Genomic DNA, 11,325 nt, shown 5'->3' on the forward strand with positions numbered 1-11,325 from the left:
GGTGGCCAAACTGATTAGAACGGTAAGATTTTTTAATGTTTTAAAAGAAGTCTCTTCTGCTCACCAAGGCTTTATTTAGTTATTTGATCCAAAATACAGCAAAAACAGTAATATTGTGAAATATTTTTACAATAGTTTTCTATTTGAATATATTTTAAAATGTAATTTATTCCTGTGATCAAAGCTGAATTTTCAGCATCATTACTCCAGTCTTCAGTGTCACATGATCCTTCAGAAAACATTGTAATATGATGATTTGATGCTCAAGAAACATTTATTATTATTATCATCCATGTTTAAAACAGTTGTGTAAAAAAAAATTCAGGATTATTTGATGAATAGAAAGTTCAAAAGAACAGCATTTATCTGAAATAGAAAGATTTTGTAACATTATCATACTGTTCAAAAGTTTAGGGTTAGTAAGAGTTTTTTTTTTTTAATGAATTAATGAAATGAATAATTTTATTCAGCAATGATGCATTAAATTGATCAAAAGTGACAGTATAGACATTTATTATGTTTCTGAAGCTTTCTTTTGCAAAAAGCTTTTAATATATATTTTATTAAAAGGTTCAATATTTTGAGATCCAATCTCACAGATTTCTATAAACGATGGTGACCTCATTGTAGACAGCTATAAGGGGCATATGCCCACATTTGTGTTTAGCATTGTTAATCTTTCCAGATTTGATCAGTGCATTTAAACGTATCTCCTAACACCTCGACTCATGCTCAGCTTATCTAACCCTTCATATTTAAGTAGATTTAATGATTATAGCATGAAAGCTTCTCTCTGTCTGTCACCTTCACCTGATGTATAATTTATGGATAAAGAGCTACACTCAGTCAGAGTAGAAGAGAAAGCTCAGTAACGGAAAATGAAAGAGGAGATAAAATAGGGGAGTATTTGTGCGTCAGACGCAGTGAACTCAGGGTGAGGGGAGAAGAGGGGATGCCATTGACTGACGACAAAACCGAAATGTAAACTGCAGGATTGAGTAACGACTCCTGCTGATTTTACAAGGATATCTAATTGCAATCTATCAAATGTTCGGGAAAAGGTAGGAGGAGAGAGGGATGGTTAAGGGAGAAAGAGAAACGGAAAGGGTAAGGAAAGGGGCAAGTGGGTATAAATAAGAAAAGAGAGAAATTAGATCTTGTAACGTAGAAGGATATATTGCTTATTGATCAGTCGTACATAGTAAATAAATGCCACATGTAACTGATAAATATTATAAGCCTTTATATCTGTTTGATCAGGTTCAGATCACATTCACCATTAAGTTTCATCATCTAATTCCTTTTCCACATACCATCTTTTAAAATAACCGTGCACTTTTCACAAATAGTGTATTGTGCGCTGTATCCCCCCCTAGAAAACAAAGATTTTGGCCCGTCTCACTGCAGAGGTCCTGACCTTTCTGGACTGTATACTCTCAGAAAAAAAGGCACAAAAGCTGTCACTGGGGTGGTACCTTTTTAAAAGGTACACTTTTATACCTAAAGGGTGCATATTGGCATACCTTAAAGGTACATATTAGTAAGTAAAGTGTACATATTAGTCCCTAAAAGGAACAAATATGTACCTTTTGAAAAGGTGCCACCCTAGTGACAGCCAGTGAACAAATAAAATGATAAAACAATTTCATAACTTTAAAATAATCTGTTGCACTGATATTGCATAACTATTTAAAAAACATTTATTAATTAAAAAAATTAATTTCTAAAAATAATTTACATTAGTGTCTCACAGATTGCATGCATCCAAAAAAGTCTGCAAAAATAAGTTTTAAAATTAAAATGAAGACACTCAAACAAATATTTTTCTAGAATTTATGGAAACTTTATTTCTTTATTCTCACTCTTAAAAATGCTGGGTTGTCAACAGTGTGGGTCAAATATGGACAAACCCAAACCCAACCATTTCTAAGTTAACTATGTATTTTTTGTCATCCTATTTTTGGAAAGCACCATATGCCGTTTCTTAAAGATATGAAATAATAATAATAATAATAATAATAATGACAACTGATTGGATTATTCTCTTTTGTGTTATGTTCAGGCCAGAGATTATATCTTGACCCAGACATGCTTGACAGGTGAACTGTCTCGTTTAGATGAATTAAACATCAGAGTGCAGTCTGACTCTCTCAAGATCACTTGTCCTGATGATTCACTACTGAGAGCAGTAAATGTGCTCAGATGCTTTCTTGTTTTTGGAATTAATAATCTCTATTTTTACAATTCAGATAATCCCACACCACAACACAACTAGACATCAAAAAAATACAGTGAAAGGGAGTTTAAAATGTGATACACTGAGACTGAATCTCTGACGCAGAGTATTTGACTGTCATCTTTCCCTTTTACACTAGGCTACCACCAATCCTAAAAAGTAAAAACTTATATATACACTGAGGTCCAAATATCTGAGAGCACTAGTGAAAATGTTTGTATTTTTTATTTAATACAAAATGTTTAAATTACAAGTTGTTTTATCAGAATAACCAAAAAGTCAGAAGTTGAGTTGCAAACATTACACTAATGTCAGACTTTCTTAATATTCAGATTGTTGTAAAGGAAGCAGCGCTCGAACTGCATGAACTCCACAAGTTTGAGCAAAACCGGAACAATTGTGTGTTTTGTCCTTTATCTCCCCGTATTGGAGGCTCAAATGAATTTGCACACTTTCACTCCAGGATTACAATACCAAGACTGTCCACATTGGGGCTGGAGTTCTCCGGAGGACTGCGTAATTTCCATGATTTCACAACACAAGCCAAAGGAAGCAATAAACACAAGATGTCCACATAGCTGTACGCATCACTGATTACGTACTTTTATTATATAATTGTGATGTCTTTTGTTAAAGGTAAAAGGTTAAAAACTTAAAAATGAAAATTGTCATCATTTACTCGCCCTCAAGTTATTTCAAACCTGTATGAATTTCAGAATTGTAATTTTTAAGCCTCCGTGTGGAGGCTTGAACTGCAATATTGATTCCTCTGTGATCAAGTTAGACAAATAGCCATCTATTAATAATCCATTTATTAAAACACAAAAAGGTTAGAGTCCATTATGTCCCTTTATTATTTAATGTGAATATTTATGTGATTTACTTTACACATGGGACCTGATTCACCTTGTCCGAATTTATTGTGTGATAATTTGGCTGCCTCTTGCTTAATTGGTGAAATGTAATAGCAAATAATGAAACACTTTGAACCATTACGAAAGTACTGGTTGAGACAATGAAAAAGTGTTGAGAAAAAGTGATGCAAACAAACAGTTTCAGGAAAATTAGGAAATCTCAGAAAGTCTGGTTATTTGACATTTAAAATACCAAAAGGAAATATGTTTACACATCTAGGAAACAGTGAAAGGATTTTTGTGATGCTTTATGATGAGAAATCATTCTTTGCTCAAGTTATATACACTTATACAGAGGGTATGGAAAGTATTCAGACCCCCTTACATTTTTCACTCTTTGTTATATTGCAGCCATTTGCTAAAATCATTTAAGTTCATTTTTTTCCTCATTATTGTACACACAGCACCCCATATTGACAGAAAAACACAGAATTGTTGACATTTTTGCACATTTATTAAAAAAGAAAAACTAATATCACATGGTCCTAAATATTCATACCCTTTGCTGTGACACTCATATATTTAACTCAGGTGCTGTCCATTTCTTCTGATCATCCTTGAGATGGTTCTACACCTTCATTTGAGTCCAGCTGTGTTTCATTATACTGATTGGACTTGATTAGGAAGACCTTACAGCTCACAGTGCATGTCAGAGCAAGTGAGAATCATGAGGTCAAAGGAACTGCCTGAAGAGCTCAGAGACAGAATTGTGGCAAGGCACAGATCTTGCCAAGGTTACAAAAAAATTCTGCTGCACTTAGGGTTCCTAAGAGCACAGTGGCCTCCATAATCCTTAAATGGAAGCCGTTTGGGACGACCAGAACCCTTCCTAGAGCTGGCCGTCCGGCCAAACTGAGCTATCGGGGGAGAAGAGCCTTGGTGAGAGAGGTAAAGGAGAACCCAAAGATCACTGTGGCTGAGCTCCAGAGATGCAGTCGGGAGATGGGAGAAAGTTGTAGTAAGTCAACCATCACTGCAGCCATCCACCAGTTGGGGCTTTATGGCAGAGTGGCCCGACGGAAGCCTCTCCTCAGTGCAAGACACATGAAAGCACACCTGAAGGACTCCAAGATGGTGATAAATAAGATTCTCTGGTCTGATGATACCAAGATAGAACTTTTTGGCCTTAATTCAAAGCGGTATGTGTGGAGAAAACCAGGCACTGCTCATCACCTGTCCAATACAGTCTCAACAGTGAAGCATGGTGGTGGCAGCATCATGCTGTGGGGGTGTTTTTCAGCTGCAGGGACAGGACGACTGGTTGCAATCGAGGGAAAGATGAATGCGGTCAAGTACAGGGATACCCTGGACGAAAACCTTCTCCAGAGTGCTCTGGACCTCAGACTGGGTTCACCTTCCAACAAGACAATGACCCTAAGCACACAGCTAAAATAACAAAGGAGTGGCTTCACAACAACTCCGTGACTGTTCTTGAATGGCCCAGCCAGAGCCCTGACTTAAACCCAATTGAGCATCTCTGGAGAGACCTGAAAATGGCTGTCCACCAACGTTTACCATCCAACCTGACCGAACTGGAGAGGATCTGCAAGGAGGAATGGCAGAGGATACCCAAATCCAGGTGTGAAAAACTTGTTGCATCTTTCCCAAAAAGACTCATGGCTGTATTAGATCAAAAGGGTGCTTCTACTAAATACTGAGCAAAGGGTCTGAATACTTAGGACCATGTGATATTTCAATTTTTCTTTTTTAATAAATGTGCAAAAATGTCAACAATTCTGTGTTTTTCTGTCAATATGGGGTGCTGTGTGTACAATAATGAGGAAACAAAATGACCTTAAATGATTTTAGCAAATGGCTGCAATATAACAAAGAGTGAAAAATTTAAGGGGGTCTGAATACTTTCCATACCCACTGTATATTAACAAATAGCTAACCTCCTGTCAAGCCTGCATGGTCAAGCCTTCGGAGGACTCATTCCAAGTAGGAAGACATAAAGGTCCGTCCGAATACAATGAGCTAAAGAATAAAGATGTCGTCTGAAAGTTGCGTTTGGTGGTAAGTGTGTGTGTAAATATGTTTCTGACCATTTCTACTTCTGATGTCATTTCTAGCGAGACATTACTATTGTAGCAATTAAATATTTGATTAGTTCTCACCAAAGCTCACTTTATTTTGCTGTAGATTATTAAACCGTTACGCTGCCTCAGAAGTCTGTCCGAAATAAGTTTCTCTGACCTCTTAGGATGTCTATGAAAGCCAGACTGGACTCTGGATGTTTTTTTTTTTTTTCAGGAAAATCAAAAGGATGTGAAGTTTATGCACTCTCCCAAGAGCATATTTTCCATTCTGTGACTCTAATGTCATCAGAGCTATTCTGTACTATAATGTCAATCTGTAATTTTAATTAGGCTGCTTCATTTGTCGACATGTCATTGAAATGCAGAGCTTGAACAAACATATCCACATCGCTATAATCAGATGCTATCTTAACTGCTGCTATCTCACAGCTGTGTTTATTTTGCTACTGAGAGGAAAGCGCACATATTTACATATTCACCTAACGTCACTCTCAGCAGCGTGGACGGCGTCTAAATGTTTGTTATCAGTATATCGCTGCAGTACTTCTAAGCGAAGAAGAACGAAAATGAACTTTGCCGTGACTATATCATGGCATTGAATCAGTCTCTTGTATGTTACACTTGCAAGAGTGCGAGTAAGAAGAAAGGAGTTGCTGGCTGCAGTTTACTTAACAGCCATCAATGTTGCTAATAACAAGGGTTTCTAAATTCTACATATAGCCCCTTTAAAAGAATAGTCACTTAAAAATGAAAATTCTGTCATCATTTACTCCCCCTCAAGTTGATTCAAACCTGTATGAATTTCTTTCTTCTGCTGAACACAAAGGAAAATATTTTGAAGAATATTAGAAACCAGACAGTTGATGGACCCCATTGACTTCCATAGTATGGAAAAACATACTCAACTGTTTGGTTACTGACATTCTTCAAAATATCTTCTTTTGTGTTAAGCAAATTAAGTTACAAATACAATACAAAGCATACATAAGATGAAGAAAGTGATGTAAGACAGAGTAAAAAGTTTTTTTATGTAGTTAGTTATGCCTCACTTCCTGTCACAGGCTCCCATGCTTCATTTCAAAGGATATTTACTTGGCAATATCTACTTTAATAATACTTAACAGCTTGACCAAGCAGCCTAACAATCACTTCATATTGTGCAAGCTCACGTTCCACTGACCGGCTCTGACGATATATTGGGTCATGTTGACATGCATGGGTGTGTCTGACGGTCTGAGAGTGTATGAAATATTACAAACACATGTCTCAAAAATCATTTGGAACAGAGAAGGACCTAAACTGAGGCGCTTAATCTTACTACCTGAGATTTCACTACTTTCATCATTACTGAGATTTTATCGCTTATAACGGTAAGTATTTCCATATTAAGCAACGTTGTGGTGGCTTTTTATTGCTGAAACAACATGTAATATGTTTTCTTGCCTATAAATGCTTATATTAATGTGCTTTTTTTATTTTTTTTTTTACTTATAGGCATATTTTATTTTAACTGATAATCTCGCTTGACAAAACAAACAGGTAATAGAAAGTAACTTTTATAAACCTTTATAAAGTTTCAAGTCTCTTTTCAAAGACATTTATTATAGCCTACCTGTTATTGAAGACTAACATAATGCATGACCGTCATGACGAAGTGAGAAACGGTACATAAAACTGTGTTTTTAAGTTGAGAAGCTACTCTTGCTGCCTGCATTATTTTTTAGCTTCTCTAGTTCTTCCGCGTGAGAAAGATTACGTAGTTACATATTAACCAAAATTATCTCAACAAGATGCATGTGCTTTCAGGAAGTGATTACCTGAAAGAACGGGAAATCCGTTATGATGAAAGTTTGCCCTTGCTGTGACATTTGTGTTGTGTAAACAAGTGTTGTAAAGCTGAGAATATAGGCCTACACTGGAAAAATCTTAATCAGTACTCTCATAAATATAAACAAAATCAATTCACACTAATACGTTTTTGTTTGAAAACGCATCTTTTTATCTCCATTTTGGCCTTCCGTCCACACTGAGGGTATACGTTTGCATGACAACAATGTACAAAAAATACAAAGTTTTTTCTTTGTACAGATGACAACGATCCCTCTTCACACACCTCGAAAACGACTCAGTAGTTGGAGATGTCACTTTGTAAAGAAAGACTACGCGCCTGCTCTCATAAGTAGGCTAGGCTATTCTTTTACAGAGCACTCGCGCCAAATGCGCATGCCTAGACTAAGCACGTAATGCGCATGCCGTCACCGTTTTCACAGATAGACGCTTTTGTAGTTAAACACAGAAACGATAACAATATAGTTTTCAAGAACTTGCACTTTGAAACCCGTTTTCAGAATGTTGTGTTTTCAGTCCCCCCAAATGCCAGTGTCGTGTAAATGAACTGCCAAAGCGCATAAAAAAGGTTTCATTTTTTTTAGTTGAAAACGGTGTCGTGTAAACAGCCCCTGAGACGCCGTTTTTGTCAGCGAAGATGGAGCTTTTTGAAAACGCTCTCCCAAGTTGACCATGATTTTGAGTGCAACCTGGACGCAATAGTGAGTGGTGGGATCATATTTTTTTTTATATTTTACTAATAAAACGATCGTGTCTGCTCTGCTGGATCTGTATCATCTCATGAACTTTAATTATGTTTTGCGCATACGCAGTACAGTGATTTAAGCATTTTCAGACGTGAATGGGGAACGTTTTGAAAGGAAAACACAGTTTTCAAATGTATCTGGATTAATGTAGACATAGCCTTAAGGAGCCGTTTACATGACACTGTTTTCCACTAAAAACGGAAAACTTTTTATGCATTTTAGCTGTTCATTTACATGTGGGGGCCTGAAAACGTTAATGTAACCGAAGGTAATGGAACTTCCAAACGGAAGTAATGATGTGGGGGCCTGAGCTTTTGAGAACGGGTTTCAACGTGCTAGTTTTTGAAAACGATTATCGTCTCTGTGTAAACAACAAAAGCACAAATTTGTGGAAACGGTAAGGTCATGTGCATGCGTATTACGTGTTCCTTTACAAAGTGACATCACCATCAACTGGCCTGGCAGGCATAACACTGCATTTTTAGTCGTTTTTGTGGATACATGTGAACAGAGATCGTCAACGTTGTCGTCTGTACGTGAAAAACACAAGGAGAAACCTTAGAATAGGCTTCACGGAAATTAATACTCTTGCCAATATCGTTATTTATAACAATAAACTTTCATCTAAATCTATTCTTAAAATCTCTTCAGTTGATCAGAATGGTTCAGATTGCAAAGTCGCTAGTCTTTCTCTGCATGCTGATTGGATGGTCACAGGCCTTTCCATACCATGATGTCACCACTGAGGATAAAGCAATGAAAGATGTTGACAAGGTAGAGAAAGAAAGACAAGATGCTATACTGAGTGTAAGTGCCTCATTTCATCTGTACTCATGTATGCTGATTCCCTAATATTAGTTTTACTGCTACAGTATAAGTTAAACACATTTGGTGTTTAATGGTCAGAAATATCATGCAGCTATACTTTCTCTTTAGGTCACAGACTTGACTCCACCAGTGTGCCGTGTGGTAAATGAGAGTTTGGACTGTCCTTTGTCATGTCGAAATGCAAGCTGGGAAGTGACTTACATCATGTCAGATGGTGCTGGTTCAGGAATTGATCACCCCTCCTTTTCTGCCGCTGACTCTAGTGAATTCAACACTACCTTTTACTTCTACATTGATACAACTGTAGATGAAAATGGCTACAATGCAACCATTGTGAAATGTATTGGTTCCTGTTGCTTCAAAGATGTGGAGATTAGTGTGATGGACAAGGCAGGGAACAAGGCAAAGTGCCCTTTTAATATAAAACGCCCTGTGACCACAATCAGTCCAGTGATGACTGTCAAACCCACATCCAGTAGCTCCACCACAACCATCTCTCTTTGGTCAAGTTTAATACTGATGGCACTCAAATCTTTACTGTTTTAACATGGATGTGCATTGTATGTAAATGTGACAATGATATGGTGTAGTAAACTGTGACAGTATAACGCCCGTTTCACACATACTCCGTGTGCAGTGCGTGTGCGGTGCGTGTTGCAGTGCGTATGCAGTGCAGGAGCAGCACGCGCAATAGTGCTTTCACATATGCTGCGTTTGCAGTGCGTAACTGATCCGCTGCTGGCTATACCACAAATACATAGGCTACTCTCTCTTGTATTTAAAATCAAGAAGTTATCAGCAACTTTTATTTAAAAAATGTTTTTTTTTTGTCAGCATTGCGATTCTCTTTGTACACATATAGCCTACACTCTTTAATAGACGTATTCACGTTTAAACACAATTTAAACAACATATTAAATGCATTACTTCTATATAATTATATATTAAGTTGCTCAAGCAAGTGGTAAAATATTTTACCATGTAGCCTACTTGAAATCGCAAAGCCTACATTTTAAATTAAAACGTAAAATTGACAAAAACAGCAGACTCATACCCTTTCCTTGCATAATTTAAATCTTTATATAATAAATCTTGCATGTCACAAAGAACTTTTCCACCTCCACGAATGAGACGAGTGTTGTTCATTATGTCGCCTTGTTGAGGTAAATTGTATTTTCCATTGATTTACCCCGGTCTTAACGTCTCAGCATTGCGATTCTCTTTGTACATACACTCTTTAATAGACGTATGCACGTTTAAACACAATTTAAACAACGGCAGCCTATTACTCAATGCATAGCCTACTTCTACTTATATTAAGTTGCTCAAGCAAGTGATAAAATTTAACCATGTAGCCTACATATTAAATCGCAAACATTTTAAATTAAAACTTAAAATTGACAAAAACAGCCCACTTGCATGCCTTTTCTTTTTCATTTAAATTTTAATACAATAAATCTTGCATGTCACAAAGAACTTGTTTTTTTTTACCTCCACGAATGAGACAAGTGTTGTATGTCGCCTTGTTGAGGTAAATTGTTGCTTTCCTTGCTTTACCCCGGTCTTGTGGAAAAAGTAGTATTTAATTAAATACATTTATGGTGAGATTACTACATTTTATTTCATTAATCGCATTTATGGTGAAATTTCTACATTTTCAGGTCAATCTGTGTTCATTTTGACCACGAACCATGTGCTGTCACTTTAATTCAGCGTTTGCAGCACAGCAAAAATAGACTCGGTGCGGAAACGATCTCTGCACTGCTGTATACGCACCGCAACTGGAACGGATCGACGGACTGCAACCGCGTGCAGTGTGAAAGCTCTAACCTGTTAACATGGGTACGGAAAAAAATACGCACCGCATACGCACTGCAAACGGAGTATGTGTGAAACGGGCGTACACTTTTTTTATTCTTTATCTTACTGCAATCATGTAGTTTCACTATTTATGTTGCTGTAGCTTTCGAGAATAAAATCAAACTTGTGGAAGTAGTGGTATGTACAGTATTTATATTCATTCTAATTTTCGTTGTACTTTATAAAGTGCTTTATAATGTTTTACTTTAAGCACATGTACAGTACTGGTCACATATTGAGGCTTTTATTTCAATCAATTAAAGGCATAATTTACAGTGCTCACTGTGGGGGAACTTATTCAAAAGACCACGTAACTTGTGTGTGAGAGAGAGGCATGGGGTCTGACTGATTGATAGCCATCACAGTTAGGAATAATAGGACTACAACACCATGTAAAACCTATAGCAACCTAGAAACAACAGCAAGGTTAGGCTGTAACGTGTTATATCACATAGTTCATAAGTTTAATATACAGCTAAATGAGGCATCACATGATAAAACACTGTAGAAGTTAATAATCATTAAAATAATCTTTGGTTTATAAGGTGTCCTAGTTCTCCCTGCTCTGATAAATATCCACAAATATAATAAAATCAGGATCACACACCTTATATTTAAAAGCAATTGATGTGAACTTAAAAATGCTCAGTCAAAACTCAAGCCTTCCTTTGCCATGTTTTTTTTTTTGCAAAATTGAACAATTTATCTGTCCGTTTTGACATGATCGGTCTGAAGAACTAGAGATTTTGGTAAAGAATGAACCAAATAAATGACTGCAATCGTAGCAGTATCGCACTGAAGTGGTAACCTACAGCTACTTCTACCAAATATAACCCTTAAAATTTAGAACCTAA

General features: G+C 36.7%; 1 long non-coding RNA gene across 2 annotated transcripts; it reads left to right on the plus strand.

Moving 5' to 3' along the window:
• The first annotated feature begins 6,379 nt into the window (after nt 1–6,379).
• LOC311304299 lies at nt 6,380–10,961 on the plus strand. Of its 2 annotated transcripts, XR_014629905.1 has the most exons (4): nt 6,380–6,559; nt 6,684–6,728; nt 8,435–8,590; nt 8,720–10,961. It is a non-coding gene; the product is annotated as an uncharacterized lncRNA (long non-coding RNA). The 2 variants fall into 2 exon arrangements; XR_014629906.1 differs by lacking the exon at nt 6,684–6,728 and having other exon boundaries at nt 6,390–6,559; nt 8,720–10,959.
• The last annotated feature ends 364 nt before the right edge of the window (nt 10,962–11,325 follow it).

This window comes from Rutilus rutilus (genome assembly GCF_951802725.1).
Source record: "Rutilus rutilus genome assembly, chromosome: 14".
Lineage (NCBI taxonomy): Eukaryota > Metazoa > Chordata > Actinopteri > Cypriniformes > Leuciscidae > Rutilus > Rutilus rutilus.